General features: G+C 42.5%; 1 protein-coding gene across 4 annotated transcripts in view; it reads right to left on the reverse strand.

Annotated features, from left to right (window-relative positions):
* Positions 1-21,595, reverse strand: part of tcf20 (transcription factor 20) — a 67,734-nt gene extending 46,139 nt beyond the window's left edge. For 3 of the 4 annotated variants that reach the window (XR_011887718.1, XR_011887719.1, XM_072271791.1), the window contains exons 1-2: positions 21,520-21,594; positions 1,426-1,547 (exon numbers count right to left, since the gene is read on the reverse strand). The gene's annotated coding sequence lies outside the window, so the exon portion shown is untranslated. Of the gene's footprint in view, positions 1-1,425; positions 1,548-21,519 lie in introns of all 4 variants that reach the window. The other variant, XM_072271793.1, reaches the window with a different exon arrangement.
* Between the last annotated feature and the right edge of the window lie 1,025 nt (positions 21,596-22,620).

Below are 22,620 nucleotides of genomic sequence, written 5' to 3' on the forward strand. Positions count from 1 at the left end.
AACAGTTGAGACCCCGGCACAGTTCCTTGTGACACCCGTTTGCTGACATGAAATGACCCATTTATCTCAACTACTCCGTTTGCCAATTCTTATCTCATGCTAATATATTACTGTCAATGCCAGTAGCTTTTAATTTGTATCTTAATTTTTAATGCAGCACACAAGAATGCCTTCTGGAAATCCAAAAACATTGCCTTTTTTAAAAAAAACTTTCTGTTTGTTATATCCTCAAAGAGCTCTAGCAATTTTGTCAGAAAGATTTTCCCATGGGCTATAAGTGGGACCTATTTATGCATAATTCCAGAAAAGATTCACCACTTTGCTAAATCATCAACTTTTCTTTTTGATTCTTAACTATCCATCCGCCTTCCCATGAGGAAGTGAACACAAGAGTGTGGGATTGGTGGGAGAGTAACTATACACACAAAATCCCCATCACTTTTCCCCCAACACCTGTCCCCTCCCATCAATTATACCGCACACTGCTTCAGCTTGCAAATGGTGACCTGGGTCAAGGTTGGTGCCACAGAACAAAATCCTGGTACAACCAGACGTCGAGAAACAATGTCCAAAGAAGATCATGATGACTACATTAATACAATTTTTTTTTTTTGATGCCAAGGTTGCTCCAGTCTTTACAATCACTGAAGCTTTTTCGTCATGTAATCATTGTTGCACACCAGCTAACTATATTAAAAAAACTCCTCCATAAGCTGAACGATTATGTGGTTTATTTCAAGTGATGGTGGTTAAGAAATAAATACTAGAATTTTGCCGTTGTTCTTTGAACAACACCATGGAATTCTTTGCATTCACTGAGAAGCAGAAAACGTTTACGCTTTCTCTCCTACTTTATTCAAAATCCCTGGTACTGGACCACACCTTCATGCCTGACCACTCCCCCAGTGGCCCAGCACCCTCAATCTCATCTCCAACATGTCCTCACAGTGCAGTACTCTCTCTGCCCTGCTGGGAGTTACAATGTTATTCACCTTACTAACTAGACCATGACCAGCCATGGTGGGTGTGAAGAGCACAAGGTACACCACGAATCTGCATGTAAACTGAATGCTGATCCAAGCTTGTTATCACTGAAGACTAGGTTTCAATTACATAAACAGGCCGCTAATAAACACAGACATGCCAGGAATAATTCCAGTCTAAAACACTGGCTGTGTTCGCCACAGTCTACCCAGAGAAACCAACAAGCAACTTGGCTTCAATTCATCCTTCCAGAACCCCAGTATAAATCCCAATAACTCAACCCTTGGTTGTAATTGGTACTGGCTAGGTAAACGTCTTCATTTCCATCATTTGCCAAATTTACAATTAGCTCTGTGCATGGGAAATCAGATTCCAGCTTAACCAAATGGCATAATGGGAGCAAAAAAAAACATCAGCTGTAGCTAAGCGGGTTACTCTTACCTCAGGTCAGTATGCTGTGGGCTTAAGTCACAGTCCATTGATTGATATGCCACAGCAGTACTGAGGGATTGCTGTACTGTCAGGGGTGTCATCATTCGGTAGAGATATTAAACAGAGACCTCCTTTAGTATGCAAAAAAACCATGGAGTTAGTTTAACGATCAAAGGAATTCTACCCATGTCCCATTCAAATCATCAATCTGATTACTTGATTTTTACGTTATCACAAGTATGCAAACTGATATCTACATCATCACACCTCTACATCAGGGGTTCCCAGCCTGGGGTCCATAGACCCCTCAGTTAATGGCCATTGGTATAAGAGCATTGGGAACCCCTGCTCTACATAAACTGGGTTATCCAAAAGATATGAAAATCAATAATTCCGTCCAAGTCTGGGCAAATATTCTCCAGAGCACTGACTTGTTCAGTTCTGACGAAGGGTCATCAACCTGAAACATAAACTCGATTCTGCTCTGCACAGACACTGGCAGATCAATTGAGTATTTTCAGCACTTTGTTTATATTCCAAATTTCCAGCATCTGAAATTCTTTTGTGATTTTTCAATGCTCTCCAGAGGAGATGATTTGTATGTGTTTGAAATTTTAAATGGAGAAAAGCTGTTACATCATGCCCTAATGCTCTTTAATTTGTTCTTTATATATAATCTTAAAACACTTGGATCAAGAAAAATATGTTCTTGTTTGAATACGCAAAGTTCAAGATGCTGCAAGATTTCTTGTGGAGTCACCCTGGTCTCCTGACAGTTCTCTGACACAATATCTTCAAGACACTTTTGGAGGTTTTCTAAAATATCTCAGCCCTTTTACCTCGTCTTTGATCTCGGTAAAAATTCTTGCTATTACTTGCATCTGATTATGACATCCCCATGTCTGGCTTGACAAGAATAATTGAAAAATGTGGATCAGTACCACCTCCACTCCAAGATCCCAGGGCCGAACAATCTTCAATCTACCAAACATGTGTCATCTTTTTATCGTGCTCTACAATGATTTTATGTTTTATGGCATAGTGCAATCTTTTCACAGCTTGTTAAATAGCTTGGACACTTTACATGCACTGTTTAAAAATGAACACTTGGGTGGACTGAACAACTGGATCTCTCATAATGGAAAGGATGGCAGGGTAGAAAAAGAAAGGGTATCTGTACAAAGGCTCCAAAAATAATCTAAAGAGAATTTCCAACAGTTCAGCATCAATCCCAAGGCTACCATACAAATAAATAACGACAGTATTAGCTGGCAGCCCTTGACAAGACCAGCATGCAACATCTGAGCAAGATCCACCAAATCATTCCCAGGCTTCACACAGAAACACTACAGCATCAATCATCGCCGTCATTAATTCCCATCTCCACAGTACAGCACAGCACATTTTGTATGTCAGTGGTTGGACTTAAAGGCAGTGCTAAGATCTGCAAAAATATCAGCTGCATTGCACTACCAAGATTGTAACTTTAACAGTTGACATTGGCTGTAAGGTGCTGATCAATATATTTTACTGTTTAATTCAAATACTTTATAATCATCCTGTGGGACATGGTTGATAGGCATCTTCCCCACCTACCTCAAATTTAACATGTTGGCATCTTGCCAAAAAGCCATCCTCTAATAACTACATCGACTGACCTTATGTCACAAAAGAGCTGAACTCCAATGGTGAGACAAGAATGACTCTTTGAAATCAAGGCTAAGTTGACAGATTGTAACTTTGAGGAGCCCTAACAGACCTGGCCAATGGGACATGAAGAATAAACTTGTTGTCTGTAGAGTAATATATCCCTCATAGAGATATATTAATATTGTTGGAGATCAACTATCTGATCCCAGAACATTACTGTAGGAATTCCTCAAGGCCAATTTCTGGGTCAGATCATTGCTAACTTATTCAGTGAAGTGTACAAGGACGGGTCTTACACTTAACATCCTACTCATACAGACCAGCTCTCATATCTCAGGAGCTACCAATGACTCAGCACCAGTGATGAAATTCATCACCTTTTTCAGTGCATCAACACAGCTTTTAGTCACCTGAGAAAACAGGTGTTTCAAGACTGACTCCGAACAATGGCCCACCAGGAGGCAGCGATCATTAGAAAACTTTAGGGATCACCAAATGGAGAGAGAAAAAACACATGGATGATTTTGACGCCTCCTTGTAAAAGTGTAACAAGCCCATCAATTCCTAGGAATTCCTTGCTCAAAATGGTGAAAGAACCTCCGGGATGATACCAAGAAAATCCAAATTATTTGACAGACATCCAGTGTTCATTCTATTCCATGTCCGTAAGTCCTCCATTGGTTTCGATAGGGTCATAAACTATAGTGAAAATATGCTAATCATAACATCAAGGTTCCTAATTAATGATGCAACTACTGACTTTAAATTTTATTGGATTAATAATACAAATGCTGTTGGTATGAGAAAAGGTCCGAAGCCCGAGACTCTACAGCAGGTTCTTAGCTTCCAACTTCCCAAATCCCTTTCACCATCCACAAGGTGCAAGTCAGAAAGTGGAAAGAATACTTCTCACTTGTCTCATTGAAGAACCCCAACAACGCAAGTTCATCGGCATTCAGGAAAAGTCTCGATATATTATCGCTGCAGTGTATCATTTATACTCTAAACTGCAGTTACATCGATGACACCTTCCAAAGTAGAAACCTTTACTACCAAAGAACCAGGAAACATGAGCACCTAAATTTTCCTTGCCTGCCAACTCCTTCCCCTAATGAGACTTACCAACTTGGAATAATATCCTTGTTACCTTATAGATGCCTAAATACAATGGCTCCCTCTGCATCCGCACCAAATGAATACAACAGTTCACAGTGGCAGTTCACCATCACCTTCTCAAGGCCATCAGAAATGGACATTAATTTACTGACAACACCAACATCTCAAAAAATAAAGGCCATGAATTAATTTTCTATAAATCTATAAATAAATTAAGAGAAAGTCTGTGTATTATTTTATCTAAAATTCTTAAATGCATATTAGGAGTTTCCCTGCATGAGTTTCTAATACTGTAGCTAAAATCTGCTTAGTGGTGAAACAGTAACAACAAAGACAGAAGGGTGTAATTATTGCGATATGGTTACATGGCTGGATTCCATCGTGTGCAAAGTGTGTAATGACATAATTGTCAGCCACACGACTGATTGTGGACTGGAACTTGCAGCATGACTCTCTCAGTGTAATTCAAAGTGGATTTTAATCCATTAATTTATTTATTAAAATCTATTCAACTATTGTTACCCAAATACACTGGGGCAAATGATCTATTCCACACCATCTATTTAAAAAGGGGAGGTACACGAAGGACACTATCATCTCCCCACAAAAAAACTTCTTAAAATCATCATCATTATCTGCTGTGTCATATGACATAGGTGACTATGATTGTTCTTGGCAATGTTTTCTACAGAAGTGGTTTGCCATTGCCTTCTCTGGGCGGTGCCTTTACAAGACGTGTGATCCCAGCCATTATCAACACTCTTCAGAGGTTGTCTGCCTGGCGTGAGTGGTCGCATAACCAGGACTTGTCATATGCACCAGTTGCTCATATGGTCATCCACCTCCTGCTCCCATGGCTTAACGTGACGCTGATTTGGGGGGTGGGGGGGGTTAAGCAGGTGCTACTCCTTACCCAAGGGTGACCTGCAGGCTAGCAAAGAGAAGGAACACCTTTCACCTCCTTTGGCAGAGATGCATCTCCATCCCACCACCTCACTTCTTCCAATAGTGAAGAATAATTTTACAATATGTGCAAAATAATTCCTAGTCACTTTGTTCCGGAGGCTTGATTGACAGGAGAATTACCACTATACCTAGGAACAGGGGTGTCACAATACATAGCCTAGAAGTAGCAGCAGAATTAACAATGGGAATTTTAAAATGACAGCATGTATCTTTAGATTGGAGATTGAATAGTCATTCAAGTCCAACTCTTAAAACTAAAATCATAAATGATCTCCCTCCTGGCACTTATTCTTGCAAGCAGAACAAGTACCACATCTGCTCCTCCACAGTCTCCCTCACTACCATTCAGGGTCCCAAACAGCCCTTCCAGGTGAGGCAACATTTCACCTGTGAGTATTTTGGGGTCATATACTATCTCCAGTGCTCCCGGAGTGGCCTCCTGTATATCCCTGAGAGCCAACGTGGATTAGGAGACCATTTCGCCGGGATCTAAGAAGTGGGATCTTCCAGTGGCCACCCATTTTAATTCCACTACCTATTCGCATTCCAAAATTTCAGTCTATGGCCTTCTCTACTGTCATGACGAAGCCACACTCAGATTGGAGGAACAACACCTTATGTTCTGTCTGGGTAGCCTCCAACCTAACGGCATGAACATCGATTTCTCAAACTTCTGGTAATGTAGTCACTGCAGGGCTCCCCTGTGGCCATTCCCCTCAGCAACAAGGAAGATAGTACAGATGAATGAGTGACTGAGGAAGTGATGCAGGGGTAAGCTTTCAGATTTCGGGATCATTGGGATCTCTTCTGGAGAAGATATGACCTGTACAAAAAGGATGGGTCACCCCTGAAACCAAGGGGGACCAATATCCTTGTGGACAGGTTTGTTAGAACTGATGGCGAGAGTTTCAATTAATTTACCCGGGGGCGGGGGGGAAGGGGGAGGTGGGAACCTGAGTGATAGGGCTGAGGATGAGGAGGTCTTTATACCAGTCGATCCATACTATAGTGAGTCTGTGAAGTAGGACAGACAGATGATAGGGCAAAATTGCAGTCAGTAGGATGAGTTGAAATGTAACACGGGGGGGAAATCAAAAAGGGTGATGAATACAGGGCTGAAAATGTTATATTTGAATGCATACATAAAATGGAATAAAGTAGATGATCTTATAGCAGAGTTAGATATTGGCAAGTATGACGCTGTGGGTATCACTGAGTCGTGGCTGAAGGAAGATCGTAGTTGGGAGCTGAACATCTAGGAACACGCATTGTATCGAAAAGACAAGGTAGGTAGGCAGATGGGATGGGGTGGCTCTGTTGGTAAACAAAAATGAAATCAAATCTTTAGAAAGAAGTGACATAGGATTGGAAGATGTAGAATCCCTCTGAGGAGAGTTAGGAAACTAACGGTAAAAAGACCTTGATGGAAGCTATATACGGACCTCCAAACAGTAGCCAGGATCTGGGGTACCAAGTTACTGTGAGACATAGAAAATGCATGTAAAAAGGTCAATGTTACAATAGTGATGGAAAATTTTAATACGCAGGGTCCCAAAAGAGAACTTGCAGAATACCTATGAGTTGGCTTTTTAAAACAGCTTGTGATTGAGCCCACTAAGGTAAAGTCAATTCTGGTATGGATGTCATGTAATGAACCAAATTTGATTAGGGAGCTTAAGGTAAAGGAACCCTTAGGAGGCAGTGATCATAATACGATAGTATTCACAGAGCAGCTTGAGAGGGAGAAAATAAGATCAGATATATCAGCATTACAGTGGAAGTAAAGGGAATTGCAGAGGCATGAGAGGAGCTAGCCAAAGTTGATTAGATGGGGACACTATCAAAGAGGCCAAAGTAAGCATGGTTTCCTTAAGGGGAAATCTTGCCTGACAAATCTGTTAGAATTCTTTGAGGAAATAACAGGACAGCCAAAGGAGAGTCAGTGGAGGTTGTTTACTTGGTTTTCAGAAGGCCTTTGACAAGGTGCGACACATGAGGATGTTTAACAAGTTAAGAACCCATGGTATTACAGGAAAGATACAAGCATGGGTAGAAGATTGGCTGACTGGCAGGAGGCAAAGAGTGGAAGTAAAGTGGGCCTGTTCTGGTTATCTGTTGGTGACTAGTGGTGCTCCAGAAGGGTCAGTGTTGAGATCACATTATATGTCAATGATTTGAATGACAGAATTGAGGGTCTTGTAGCCAAGTTTGCAGACAATACAAAGATAAATGGAGAGGCAAGCAGAGTGAGGAATCAGGAAGTTTACAGGAGGACTTAGACAAATTAGGAGCTAAAACGGTGACTCCCTTGTTTGCATCTTCAGAAACAGCTCCATTTCTATATTTGGTATCTCTTTTTTTTCTTTTCAAGGTTCTTTTGAAGACCCTGACTTGGAGTTACACTCTGACTTCAGTTCTTTGTGGGAATGGAAACTGCTCTCAGAGCCTCATGACTGGCCGCTTTTTGATATCCCAAGGACCCGGCCTGGAAGGCTGGTGCACCTTCAGGGTGCCGGATTTTCATGGCTCTGGAGATGGGCTGATTCTAGGCCGGTGCCCCTGCCTGAGGCGTGCATGAGAACATGGAACATCAGGAGCAGCAGGTTAGCTGCCGTGGGCTGCGAGCCCAGAGACCTGAGCCTTTCTGGAGCCGACTCTCTGGATGCAGAGCTAGGAAAAAGCGACACAACAGACTTTTAACATCATACATCTGCGAGTTGTTTGTTATGTCTCCCCTCTTGCTATGACATGGGGACACCTCTTTTTCCCTTATTAGGGAGAGAGAGAGCCCGTAGAATGTCGAATTACTGGGTGAATGAGTAGTCTTTGGGGTACTGCAAGTCTGTGTCTTTACTGATGCTTTGATGCATGCTTGAGTGCTTGGTGCTTTTTTGCTGGGAGCTTTGAGGTTCTAACGTTTAACTGTCATTCATTCTTTGGGGCACTCCTCTGTTTTCGTGGACGTTTGTGAAGAAAAAGGATTTCAGGATGTATATTGTATACATTTCCCTGACATTAAATGAACCTATTGAAATTAGAAGAAAGAGCAAAGAAGTGGCAGATGGAATATAGTGCAGGAAGGTGTGTGGCCTTTTACCAGTTTGATAGCTGGTAAAATCACACACACACACCCCCAGGCAAAACCAGCTGCCAGAAATCTTTGAATATCTCTGAAAGGTACTTACAGTCACATTAAAACAAAATCAAAAATTAAAATTAATCAAAATTTAAAACATTAAAAAAGTAGAAGACTGAAGGTACACTTGTTAGCCCAAACAATTCAATGAAAATGACTTGAAACTTGTCACTCTCATGAAAATCCATTACTATCCATTGAAAGTCAATGACTAACCAGACATCCTTTTAGCTTTCAGATTTCTCAAATAAAATGTATTATCTCTATTTAACTGCTCTCTCTCTTCGGTTGTCCATTGAAATCCGATGACGACGTCCACTCCTTTAACGGTGAGATCTTTGATGACTATACAGTCCTATCCTGGACCCACAAGCTCTATTGCAGGTGGGACATGTATATTTGGTAGTGGTGGCAACCATGGCTGCATTTCTCCTGGCTCTCTTCTGGTTGTTCTTTCCATCTCCAGAATACGAACCCTGTCCCTACACAGCTGTCGCCAAGTGGTACAGTCAGCAGCAACATCCTCCAGGTCCTCGGGTCTGATCTTACACTTCCTTGAAGCATTCTTCATCTGATCCTTATAGCGCTTCTTCGGTCCTCCAGCTGAGCGTCAATCATGATGTAGCTGGCCGTATAACACTCTGCAGGGTAGCCGACATGGGAGCATCCTTATCATGTGCCCCAGTCACTGCAGCTGATGCTGGGTGATCATGGCCTCAATACTCCTGCAGTTGGGTCTTTACAAGTATTTCAGTGTGAGGCACCCGCTCATGCCAGGTAATTCCCAGAATGCGCTGGAGGCATATTATGTGGAAGTGCTCCAAGGACTTGATGTGACGGCTGTAGGTTACCCAAGCTTCACAGCTTTCTGTTGCTGGAAAGGTCCTGGCTAAGGTGATGCTTCAGAGACGCATCAGCAACATCATCGAGTCAATGCTGCCTGAATCGCAGTATGGATTTAGGAAGAACAGGAGCACAATCGACACGACCTTCACAGCCCGGCAGCGTCAGGAAAAGTGCAGGGAGCAACATCAGGTCCTGTTTATGGCCTTTGTCGACCTCTCCAAAGCATTCAACACCCTGCAAGGAGAGCTCTTATGGGATGTCCTCCTCAGGTTTGGCTATCGCAATAAATTTTTTAACATCTTCCGCCTTTTTCACGATGGGATGACTGCTCGGGTAACCATAGGAGGACAAGAGTCCGAGTCCTTCCTTGTACGCAAAGGGTGTGTGCCAGCGCCAGTGCTCTTTAACATCTTCCTCTTGTGTGTTACCAAGCTTCTCCACAACGGGATTGAAGACAGCAGCGGCGTGGCAGTGGACCTCAGAATAAATGGCAACCTCTTTGACATCAGGAGGCTCCACGCAACCACCAAACTCCGTAGAGAGTGGTTCCTGGAGCTGCAGTATGCAGACTACTGTGCTGTTGCGTGCAACTATTTAACTGAACAACACTGAAGTCAGAATAGCAGTCGCCATGACAATGGCATTTAAGTGTTTTGCTTGTCAATAAAACTTTTCCCCGAAAAAAAGTCATGCACCACTGCGGTAGTCTTGCTCTCTACATCTATACTTTTCTTGAAGGTATTGGAAGGACTGCTTGCAATATTGATTACGGATTACAGGGTTGAAGTATGAAGGACTGAGATTTAACACGATTCCAGATCTAGTCTTCTGATTCTAATAGAGCACCAAACCAGATCAGGGTGCTGAATTTGCACTTAACTATCATGAAAGAAAGTGGTTTCAGGAGCTTGTTGCAGTGCCCAAGGTGATTTTCAAGGCGGTGCCAGGCTGCGATGTCCATCGTGCATAAATTTAGGGGCCAGGTTAGGGTTTAAGGATAGGGACAAGGCGGCATTAGAGGTCGGGGCAGTTAAGGGTAGGAGCTGATGGTTGGATTCTAGGTTGGGGGCACTCTGTGGTCTAAGTCCAGTGATCCCTGGGAGCTGGGTCGGCAAGTGCCAAGGGCAAAGAATAGTGAACTATGTGGCCAAGGACAGTGATTGGGAGGCCCCAAGAACAAGCACTGGTGATCCCTCCAGGTCAATGAATTCTGGGGTCAGAGGTCCATGTCAATGAGCCCCAGCATCAGAGGTCCATGCAAGTCCAGAGGTCAAGGTCCCATGATCAGTGAGGTCTGGGGTCGAAACTGGAGGCTGAAGCTAAAGCTCAAAGCACCTGGGTTAGCACGTTCAATGTCTGTGAGTCCAGGCCAGGAGATGAAGGTTGGAGGCCCATAGATGGCCTGTCTAGTGGCTGGAGCCCTATGGGTGGATGGCAGAGTGTGAAAGGGACTTGTCCAGCTGTTGTATTTTGTTTTGTTGCTGTTGGTTTTGTTGATTTGCTGAATGTTGAGGGCATGCTATGTTGGCATCAGAATGTGTGGCAACACTTGCGGGCTGCCCCTCCACATATCGTTGTGTTGTGCTGATTGTTAACACAAGTATTTCACTGCACATTTGGATGTACATGTGATAAATAAATGAACCTGAATCTGATGGAAGAAGCAGGTACTCTCACAACATTTAAGCATCTAGACAATAACCTAAATTGACAATTAATATAGATTAGCCATGGTGGCTTAGTGGTTAGCGCGATGCTATTACAGCTCAGCACGTTCCAGTGTTCAGAGTTCAATTCCGGCACCGTTCTGTAAGTAGTCTCTGTACATCCTCCCTGTGGAATGCTTTGGTTTTCCCTGGGTGCTCCAGCTTCCTCCCACAGTCCAAAGACGTATGGGTAGGTTAACTGGTCATTATAAAATTGTCCCATAATTTTATTGTTAGTTTGCTGGAGTGGCATGGCTTGAAGGGCTTACTCTGGGCTGCATCGCGAAATAAATAAATAAGTAGCTAAACAAACAAGCAGAATGGCAGGCACGTATATAGTGAGTCAAAGGGCTTATTTCTGCACGGTACAACTCTGACTCTATTCTAGTCAGCACATTATAGGACAGGTGCACTTGCATGATACAGAGTGTACAGGAGATTTCTTAGGATGTAATTTTAGCTATGAAATTGGATAAGCTTGGGTTATTTTACATGGAACAGAGGAGGCTAAATAAAATTAAGAATCTCAGAGTATACATGAAGGATGCATTTCACATAATTGTGTGACCATAAACCAGGGGGTAGGAGAAAGTAATAGATAGGCGGATTGAGGGGAGATAAAATGGGGGTCTCAGAACTCACTGCTTGAAAGGATGATACAAAATTATTAAAGGATTATACAAATTTTTGAAAGGGATAGATAAGATAGAAGTAGGAAAGTTGTTTCCATTGGTAGGTGAGACTAGAACTACGGGACATTGCCTCAAGATTCAGGGGAGAAGATTTAGGACCGAGATGAGGAGAAATTGTTTTTTTCCCCAGAGAGTGGTGAATCTGTGGTATTCTCTGCCCAGGGAGGCAGTTGAGGCTTCCTCACTAAATATATTTAAGAAACAATTAGGTAGGTTTTTACATAGTAAAGGAATTAAGGGTTATGGGGAAAAGGCAGGTAGATGGAGTTGAGTTTACGGACAGATCAGCCATGATCTTATTGAATGGCGGGGCAGGCTCGATGGGCCAGATGGCCTACTCCTGCTCCTATTTCTTATGTTCTTATGATGGAGGTAAAGGCCTTCAGGACACTTAAAAACTACTTGGATATGTACTTGAAGAGCTGTGACCTGCAGGGCTAGAGAAACAGTACTGCAATTAGGTTGGCTAACTCTTTGTCCAATAGTAGAGACGTGGGCTGAACTGTGGCCTTGTGTGTTGTAAGTTTTCAATGGTTCTGTAGGTCAGGCTTTAGAATATTGAAGTGCTCTCACTGAAGGGTCAGAGAAAAATTGGTAAATTACATGCTTTCCGTTTCCTATGTTTTCCCTGACTGGAGTGTGTAAAATTCAGTGTCAGCATAATAAACTACCAGTTACAACTGAGATGAGAAATTTCTTTCTTCAAAGGCTTGTGAATGCTTTGGACTGAGGATATGGAATGATCCAGCGTATTCAAGTCAATCAAGACATTCAGAGCTAAATTCTGGAATTCCTGTTTCAAAGTTATTGCAAAAGTACCTTTATAGTTTAAGCTGCAACAGCTCAAGATGGGAGTTTACCACTAAAAAAATTGGTAATAAAACTTAACCTTCTCAGAGATGCCTTTACCCATGAATGAGTGGGTGGAAAAGTGGATGTGATATCAAGAATCAGATACAATCCAAGATAATGGCAAAGGAGATTTGCAGAATCAGATAAGAATCTATATCAAAAGGAATATCACCTGTTCCCTTGTGCTTTTCCCACCATTCAATAAAATCACAGCTGACCTCTTATCTCAGTACCACTTTCCTGCACAAAACCTATACCCCTTGATCTTTTAGATACAAAAATAAATTTCTGCTTTGAACGTAGACCGTGGCCACCTGCTTGTTAATGCAAATGTCTAATCAGCCAATCAAGTGGCAGCAATTCAATACGTAAAAGCAAGCAGGGTCAAGAAGTTCAGTTGTTGTTTAGACCAAACATCAGAATGAGGAAGAAATATGATCTAAGTGACTTTGACTGTGGAATGATTGTTGGCGTCAGATGGGGCAGTTTGAGTACCTCAAAAAATGCTGATCCCTTGGGATTTTCATGTGCACAAGTCTCTCGAGTTTACAGAGAATGGTGCGATAAACAAAAAGTATCAGTTCTGTGGGCAAAAATACCCTGTTAATGAGAGAAGGCAGAGAAGAATGGCCAGACTAGTTCAAGCTCACAGGAAGGTGACAGTAACTCAAATAACTGTGAGTTACAACAGTGGTGTGCAGAAGAGCATCTCTGAATGCACAAGTGGATGGGTTATGACAGAGACTCACTCCCGTACCTAATAAATGTATACAGAGTATATATCCTTCCTTAGGTAGGAAACCAGACTGGTACATAATATTCCATATTCAGATTCACCAGACTCTGCACTAAAGTGGAGCAAAGCATTTCTACTCCTGCAGTAAAGGCCAACTTACCATTTGTCTTCCTAGTTACTTGCAACATACCTGCAAATGGCTGAATGATTTGTGTACGAGGTCTGTCTGAACACAAAAATCTTTCAATCTTACACTAATTAAAAAAGACTAACTTCCTATCATTTCTACTGTATGGTTCACTGCTGCTCTGTGCCCTTGTATTGTATCTCCTTGCAGCTCCCCAAATCCATTTATGATATTTACAGCGGCTCACAATTTATTGTCATCTATAACCTTGAATATGCTGTTCTTTCCTTCAAAGCATTTACACATATGTTCAACAACAGAAGCTTCAAAGCTGCACTTGCCAACCTAATGGAATACATTCTTTTTATTCCAACTATCTGTCAACCAATTACCAACCTCCAACACGCGGTTACCTCCAATACCAGATGCTTTTAACAGCAGCTTTTTTGTATGAGTCCTTTTTAAATGTCCTATGGAAAGCCATATTGAATACAACTTACACAACTGGTTAGCAACTATATATAGCTTTCCCCCTTCCACCTTTTTAAATATTGCTTTAAAATTTAGCCCGATTTTCAAACTTATTTCTTTTAATCCCCAAAAGGGAGAGAAAAATTACAGGATATCCAATTTCTGATCAATTAAATCAGCCATATTTTAGATGCTTGAGAAATTCTGATTAAACATGAGAAATCTCATCGAGTCAGGTCTTGCATAAAAACTGTAGGAAAGCAACATTTAAAAGAGTGACAGACCAGTAACCACCAGCACTGTACCCCAGTATGAAAAATGACAATATTTTGCCATACATTTACAAACTGGTACGTACAGCCTCAGGCAGCCCATCTTAGTACAGTGAACTGCAAGAACGGAGAGCACATTTACAATTCATAGCCGTCAGAAACTGTCAGCTTGTCAACAGCCACATGGGGCCAGGGCCAGAGGAGGAGGTGGAGGAATGTGGGCCTCCACTGCACTTTGCTAGGACGGAATCTGCATCGCACGGCAATGAGAGGGGCACACACACAATAATGGACTCTGATTAAAATGAGAATGCTCAAGACTAGAGATACAACAGAAAATGAGCACCTACAGAAAACCTGTAAAAAGCAACTGCAGCAAAGACTGACCTTGTAGGGAACACAGATCCCCACACCACGAGCGAAAAGCACTGAGAAAGAGCAAGATTAAGGGTACCGATAGAGGCCAAATATTAGATCCAAGTTTGATTTTTTACTAAAAGATGAAGAATGTCAAAGGATCTTGGACAAATTGCATTTTCACCCTATGGTCATTGAGCCCCTACAATTTGTTCATCCATGCAATATCCAATTGACTAGTAACTCTTTACTCTTCATTATTCCTAGAAATTTGCTGAATGAATATCAATCTTGAAGACTCCTAATGAGTCCTCCAAAATGGAGGATGGTATTCCAGATATTCAACAATCCATGTGTGAAAAAAAAAGTTTCCCAATTTCACTCCTCTAATTTTGGACTTTGCCACCAGAGGAAATAGTATCTACTCGATCAATGGTTTGATATTTTAAGCTTTTTGATTACCTCTCATGATGCCTTCTCACATTGAACTCCATTTTCCATTGCTTCCACTGCAATCTATTTTAGCTAGGATTAGTAATAGAGATAGACTAAAGAGATTGACATTGTACTCCTTGGAGAAGGCTAAGAGATTTGATCACTGTTTTCAAAATTGTGCCATTTCTAGATTTAAACATACTTCCAATGGTTAAAGAGTAGAAAACTTAAGGGAACTGATTTAAGGTAAAGAGCAGAAACAGAATGAGCAATTGGCATTTAGATGCTCTGAATTTGCCTCTGCCAACTTAACAAAGAAAGATTTTCAAAAGAAATTGGATCAATAGTTGGAAAAAATAACTAAGATAATAGGGGAAGAAACAAGAAATTAATTGAATTTCCTATGAAAGAATTAGGTTGACCCTTCGAACCAAGCAGGATCTACCAATGCTGTAGCATTCTTTAATTTTATGACCCTTTTAAAGTTCAATTCCATTTATACAACCTGCAACCGACTCTTCACCAAAAACAACTTCGGATATGAAATTTTTCATTCCTTGTCAAGTAATTACCCCTCACTGACATATCACAGCCAAATTCTCACCATCAACTGCTGCAGGTGAACCACTGATCAGAAAGGCGACCAGACCAGCCACATAAAATACTGCAATGACAGAGTAGCTCAGAGGCTAGGTATTCCTCAGCAAAGGACTGACTCACTCTGCCTGACAACCCAAAGCCTTTCCAGCAACCTCCATCCTTCCCTATTTGCCTAAATGAGCACAGATCTAATAACAATCATCTGCCAGGGGAAAGCAGCTGACTTGACTGGCACCTTATCAACACCGTAACCATTCATTCCTTCCAACCATTCCGCACTCTCTGCGTGTCATCCCCAAATCAACCCAAACCAAGTCAATGCATTAATAACTAACTTGAATGACAGAAAGCTACAGTCACTTAACTTGCTAATATAGATAGATCTGAAAGTCTGTTGTGAAGAGAAGGGAAGGCAGCTACAAAGATTAAGTGGGCATAGATCTAGAGCTGGAGTACAATATGTAAAAAATATGAAATTAATCAAGTTGGCAGGAAAAATGAAACAAGGACATTATCCAAATGGTGGAAGATTGCAGCTCTGAGAAGTTTTGGTGCCCTAAAGAATCATTTGCAAAAGGCACCATTTCCTAGAGAGTAGTGCACATCATGATCTTCTGTAACATGAACCATATTATCTTTGCATGCACAAGAAAAAAAGTGTTTATTTACTTCTCACCCCCACTACATAAAGAGTATTTTTAATTATATTATATGTAGTGGCTTGTGAGTTCCATAAAGGCAAATTTATTATTAGCCAAATTGCCATAACATTGGGGGAGGGGGGTCACTTGTGTGCAGCTACAAGTAATTAAGTAATTAGGAAACTAATAATGTTTATTTCTTGGGGATTTGAACACAAAACAAAATCTCTCCACTTTGTGCTTGGGTTATAAAGGACAATGGTGAGATCATATCTGGAATACGAGGTCCAGTATTGAACATCTTACTTAGATGCAGCTTATATAAAGTTTACAAGATTGATAGCTAGATTATACCTTACAAATAAAAGTTGGACATCCACAGGACTTTAGATGAATGAGGGAAAACTTGATTGAAACATAACATCCTGAAGAGTCTGTATGAGGTGGACCTGGAAAGGATGCTTCTTCCTGTAGAGAATCTAAAACAAGGTCACTAACAAATTAAAAGGGCCACTCAATGAATAAGGTGATTTTCTTTTTCTGAGGGTTGAGAGTCATTGGGCCTCTTTCTCACAAAGCACTGGAAGTAAAATTCTCCAATATTTCAAAGAGGTAAATAGAGAGATCAATGAAAGGTTACCAAGGCAAACAGGAATGAAGAATTGAAATTATGGTCTGATTAGACATGATTGTATTATAGGGCAGAGAAAGTCTGAGGGGCTGAGTTGCCAACTCCTACTAATTCCTTATGTTTGTTACCACCAATTTTATTTACTTTTGTTGTTTTTCCTCACAGTGGAATGTAGGAACCTAACACCAAAAGAAAACCAACCAGTGGAAAGGATGGGCAGTTTCAAGTTCCTGAGTATCAACATCTCTGAAGATCTGTCCTGAGCCCAACATATTGATGTAATTACAAAGGCGGCTATATTTCAGCTTGAGATTGAGGAGATTTGGTATGTCACCAAAGACTCTAGCAAATTTCTATAGGTGGACCATGAAGAGCATTCTAACTGGTTGCATCATCGTCTGGTATAGAGAGGCCACAGCACAGGATCAGAAAAAGTTGCACAAGGTTGTAAACTCAGCCAGCTCCATCACAGGCAACTTGCTTTCCCCACCATCAAGGCCATCTTCAAAAGGTTGTGCCCATTAAGGATCCTCACCACCCAGGATATGCCCTTTTCCTATTACTACTATTAGGGAGACGGTACAGGAGCCTGAAAACACTCAACATTTTAGGAATAGCTTCTTCCCGTCCGTCATCAGATTTCTGAACAGACGACAAACCCATGAACACTATCTCACTACTTTTTGCTTTTCTTTTTTCATTACTTAATTTTATAATATATATTTCTTATTGTAATTTATAGTATATTTTATGTATTGTTACATTATGTACTGTTGTTGCAAAACAACAAATTTCACAACGTATGTCAGTGATAATAAACCTAATTCTGACTCCATATAGACAACAGACCCGTACTTGTTTGTCCTGGTCATGACCCCCTTGGTAAGATTTAGCTTCAATAGTCAAACAATTTCCTCTTGGTCTCCTTAGATCTATTCATTCAAGTTTCTTACCCTTCAACCAATGAAGTTTCTCTTACTGTACCATCCAAAATCTTCATGATCCTGAATACCGTTATCACATCTCTGAGCTGTCTCCACTCTGACAGCAAAACCAACACCTTCAGTCTACACACATAAATAATCCTTCTTAGAGCTATATTAGAAAGTGGACAAAACAGTGGAAATGGAGCAACAAACACAAAATGCTGGTGGAACTCAGCAGGTCAGGCAGCATCTAAGGAGAGGAATAAGCAGTCGATGCTTCAGACCGAGACCCTTCATCAGGAATGGAGTTCACTGTGAGAAAGCATGATGCTGTTCATTTACGACTAAAGGAAGAAAAGGCAAAATCTTCTATAAATAGTGAAAAGCTAAGATGCTGCAAAGGACCATGACATTGTGGATTTCAATATACTCGTCACTAGATGTTGGTTCTCTCTACTCATCAATATTTACTCAAACATTCAAGCACTCTGATCCCAATAATACAAGGTTAGAACAGAACTCTGTGGTACAGAAAACCTGCAGACCAACATACTTATCCCAACTCTCTGAACAAATAATCCAGTTCCACTACCTGCCTCTTCCCACTTAGTCCTGTAAATCTACCAATTCCCTTTCGAATATCACTGCTGAATCTGTTTCTGCCATCCTTGAAGGCAGTGCATTCCAGATCCTAACTTACTGTACAAAATAAAATTCACTTTTACCTTTGTTTTCTTTACAAATTAGCTTAAATCAACACACTCTGATTACCAACTGACATGCGTATGGAAACATTTTTTTTCTCTACTGTGCTTTAAATTCTGAACACATCCACTAATTCATTCCTTAAACGTTCTCTGCTCCAAGGAGAAACATGTTTTTTCCCCAAATGGAGCTGAGGTTTTATAGATGTACAAGATCATGATAGGTTCAGACAGGGCAAGTGAAGAGCAGCTGTCCTAATTAGTGAATGCTTGAACACTATCTCACTACTTTTTATTTCTATTTTTTTTGCACTATTTATTTAACTATTTAATATAAATATATATTTACTGTAATTAACAGCATTTTTTCCTCCATATTATCATGATTTGCATTGTACCGCTGCTGCAAAGTTAACAAATTACACAACATACACCGGTGATATTTAACTTGATTCTGATTCTTCAAGGGATACAGATTCAAAGAAATGGACAAAGGACTGGAGTGTGGAAGGTAGGGGGATTAGGCAGTGATAAAATCTTTTATGGTCAGCCCATTCAAGGTCTGTGAACACAATAGAAAGTCAGAATCAAAAGGAACTAAACATTTCCTTTAAAGAAAATAATATTCAGGGAAAGATTGGGTGATTAATGGTAAAGGCAAGACTGATATACCAGGTCCACACATGGATGTGATGGTCTGAAAGTAATAGAAATTTTAATTCTAAATTCAATCCTTAATTTCCAGTATGAAGCAAATAAATGTGACAGAAATGGACTGGGCATTTTTTTCCCCCCCCCTAGAGTGGTATCTCATACAAATTCCACATGCTTTCCCTAATCTCTTGCACGGACCTTCAACAGGGAATGGAAACAGAAAACATCTATTGATTATGCCCTATTGACCATGCTAGTAGCTTCTTCAAAAGCATCAGGTGGCTGAAACAAGCAGCGTTCAATCCTTCTCAATCAACACGATTTCTTCCTGATCAGCTCATTCTCATTCAATTGCTCAGATAGCAAATTCATCATCTCTTCACTGGCATTGATCTTTCAGAACGGCAGGCAGTGCAGTTCCACTCTCCTTTCTTAAACAATGAGACATCATCAGCGCATTTTGAATCGACCAGCAAAACTCCCAACTCTGGACACCTTCCGAAATCACAATCCACTCTTCAGAAATTCTTTAGCATGGACAACGAATTCGAGAGATTTTACTATCATTGTATATATATTTGTGACTCTAGTATCAAGAGAGCATTATAGTTTTGGAACTACAGTATCAACCTTCAACAGCCACATTTGCCCTCTCAGATAGATGCAAAATATCCTACAGCAATATGCCCTGAAATCAATATTACAGTTTTCAAAAAAAAATCAGCACATTTCCTCATATCTTAAAAAATTGTCTTAAATGTACTTAAAAACTGAGCCTCCTCAGCAGAGAATTCCAAAGATTTACTGGGTAAAGAAAAATCTCATTGCCCTAAATAGCCAATCTCATATGTTGAAACTGCAATCCGATTCTAGATATCAACCCTGGTAAGGCTTTTCGAAGAGATTATTCCTCATTCTTCCTGAGAACATCGCCAGATCTGCTTAATCACTCCTCATGCGACAAACGCATGCCCTCAGAAATCAATATGGTGAACCTTCACTTACACCACTTCTCTCTACTACAAGCAAATCTTTGCTTGGGTTTAGGGATGGGGGGGTGGGAAATTTTGACTAAACCAGACTTGTTCACAATATTTCCAATGTGGTTTTATCAATACTCTGTAAAACTACAGTAAGGCACATCAACTCATACTTAACCTTTCTTGTAATAAAGATTTGTGTAGCATTTGTTTCTAACTGCACGTTGTACCTAGATGTTCAGAGATGTGTATAATGACACCAAAATGCTCTCAACTCCTCTCAATCCCTCACAATTCAAAAAATTTTTTAACTAAAGACTTCCCCCCCCTCAACATTTACCACATCCACCATCTTTCCGCAAACCCTCCGCACCCTCCTCATTACCCACATAATCATCAAGTTCGGTATCAGCATAAGTTGTGTATTTGCAATCACAGGAAAGCATCTTGAAGTTCTGAAAGGTACTACTTGGATGGTGGCCTCTCAAACACCAAGAAAGATCAAGTTACCAGTTGTAAAGTGACCCAGAGGGCTCAGTTTTTTAACATGTATTTTCTGTGTTTAATCCTCTGAGCCTCAGCCACCAGTGAGTCCACAACAGAAGTTAGTAGGGCTGGACAGGCAGGGACAAGGTTTCAGGGGATAAGTTTTAGAGAAGTTGAGGCTACTGGAAATTGAGGGGAGGGGGGCAGGGCCGTGGGAGGAAGATAGGGCCAGGTCAGCGACGAGGAGGTGCAAGGGGGAGAATTATAGTGCCGTTTTGGAGTCTGGGGGGAGAAACGGAGTATAGGATTGTTCTGGGAGCAAAGGAGTTTATGAGACGATTTTGAGCAAGGAACAACAAGGTTGGGTGTGTGAGGAGGAAACAAGTTACAAGGTCAGGTAAAGAGGGAAAGAGAAGAGCGGATTACAAGTTTGTACATGGGGAGGGGAGGCAAGGAAAAGAAACCAGCTTTGAGGGGGAGGAGAAGCGAGAGGGCATGGATAGGGGATAAGGAATTGGAACGGGTTTTGGTGGTGGGGGGGTAAGGTTGCCGCGGGGTCCGGTGTGAACATCCCTCCGGGGAGTAGAGAGGAGGCGGTAGGTCAGGCTCAGGAACCGGAGGCGGCCCGGGTGTTGGGGGGGGGGGTGCAGCCCTGCTCGTCGATTCCACGGGATGAAAGCTGCGGCGGCAGCGGGATCGGGGTGGGCCGGCGGGGACGTGGGGAGGGGGGCGGTGTGCGGTATGAGCCGGGCCCGATGCCTTGCGCGCCATTCCCCGCCAGATCCAACGCCGGGGATGTGGGGGAGCGGCGGGAATGGATGGCCTGGATCCTCCCTCCTCTCTCCCCCTCCCCCCCTCCGCCACACACAGAGATACAGACACACACATATAACCGGGCGCCGGCTGACCGGGACGCCCCATCCCCAGTAATTTTATGCGGGGGGAGGTTTTACCCTTCCCGGGAATCAGCGCGTCCCGGGAGGGGGAGCAGCCGTCCCTGGGTCTGACTGACTGAGGTGCGGGGACATGAGGGTGGTCGGGGGGGTGAGGAAGAAGCGGCGACAGCGGCCGCTCGGCCCGGTTCTCATCCCCTCGCCCTCCCGGGTCCCCGGTACTCACCGCCGCTCGCGCCGCCTCCATTCCCGCTCGCGCTCCCCCTCCCGCGGCGCCGCTGCTGCTCCGCGTCACGTGACGCCCCGCGCTCCGGGTTTGCTTCACGCCGCTGCCAGACCCGGCTGGCTGAGCGTCGCTCGCTCCCGATCCCATCCATTGCTCTGCGCTCCGGCGAGTCTGGAAGGTTGGGAGGGGGTGGGGTGGGGTGGCGGCGGTGGCGAGCTGTCTATCATCACATGTATCTGGGGGACGGAGAGGCCACTCTCGCACCAATACTGGAAACCATTTTCCAGACAGCCTCCTCGTCGCAGTTTTAAAGCGTCCACATTTGCAATTGGTAGCATAAAATTCTCTTGCGGGAAAATGCATATGGTGTTGGTGGGTGCGGTGCACATCCGCCAGAATTGTGCCAGGAGTCACAATTTAAATCATGTGCAGAGGTGCATAAGCGAGGTTCTTTGTTCCTAAAACGATTGCGGGTCTTGTAATCTAGGTATGCGAGGATGGTGGAATGAGAAGAGAGAGAGAAAATATTTCCTTTGATTCCGGGGCACAATTCTCTTGCTCTTTCAGGGCTACTTTCTCTCACACAAAGGGTAGTGGAAGGCGAAAAACTTGGCCCCAAATCTCAGTGGGAGCTGGGGCGGGGGGCTGTTTGTCATTACCAAGGTGGAGATTTTTGTTCGATAAACGATATGTAGGGGAATGGTGTCGAAGTATAGACGAGCCCGCATTTGATTGAGGCAAAGCAGCGGGAAGGGGGAGGAGCCGTTTCCGCATATTCCCGGGTTCCCAGATTTACAGTTTGCCCTCAGTAGATGGATAGACTAATATGGAATGAGATCAATGTGAGTGGGGAGATCTCTCAGCTTCTCTTTCTGCCGGTCTGTGCAGTCCCCAGATCCCCGAATTTTCCAAAATCCTCCGGCACTGTCTGCTCCTTAAAAGGCTGATGGCAGCAGGTCCGGTAGTAACTTTCAAAAAAAAAGGAGCTGGATAAATGAACGGGGGTGTGTGTGTGGTGTGGAGAGGGGCACATTTTATACAACTACTAAGATACCCAATCATTAAACCCCCGGAAGCACTTCAGCGGTGCTGAAGCGCTGA

Source organism: Mobula birostris, chromosome 11 (assembly GCF_030028105.1).
Source record: "Mobula birostris isolate sMobBir1 chromosome 11, sMobBir1.hap1, whole genome shotgun sequence".
Taxonomy (NCBI): domain Eukaryota; kingdom Metazoa; phylum Chordata; class Chondrichthyes; order Myliobatiformes; family Myliobatidae; genus Mobula; species Mobula birostris.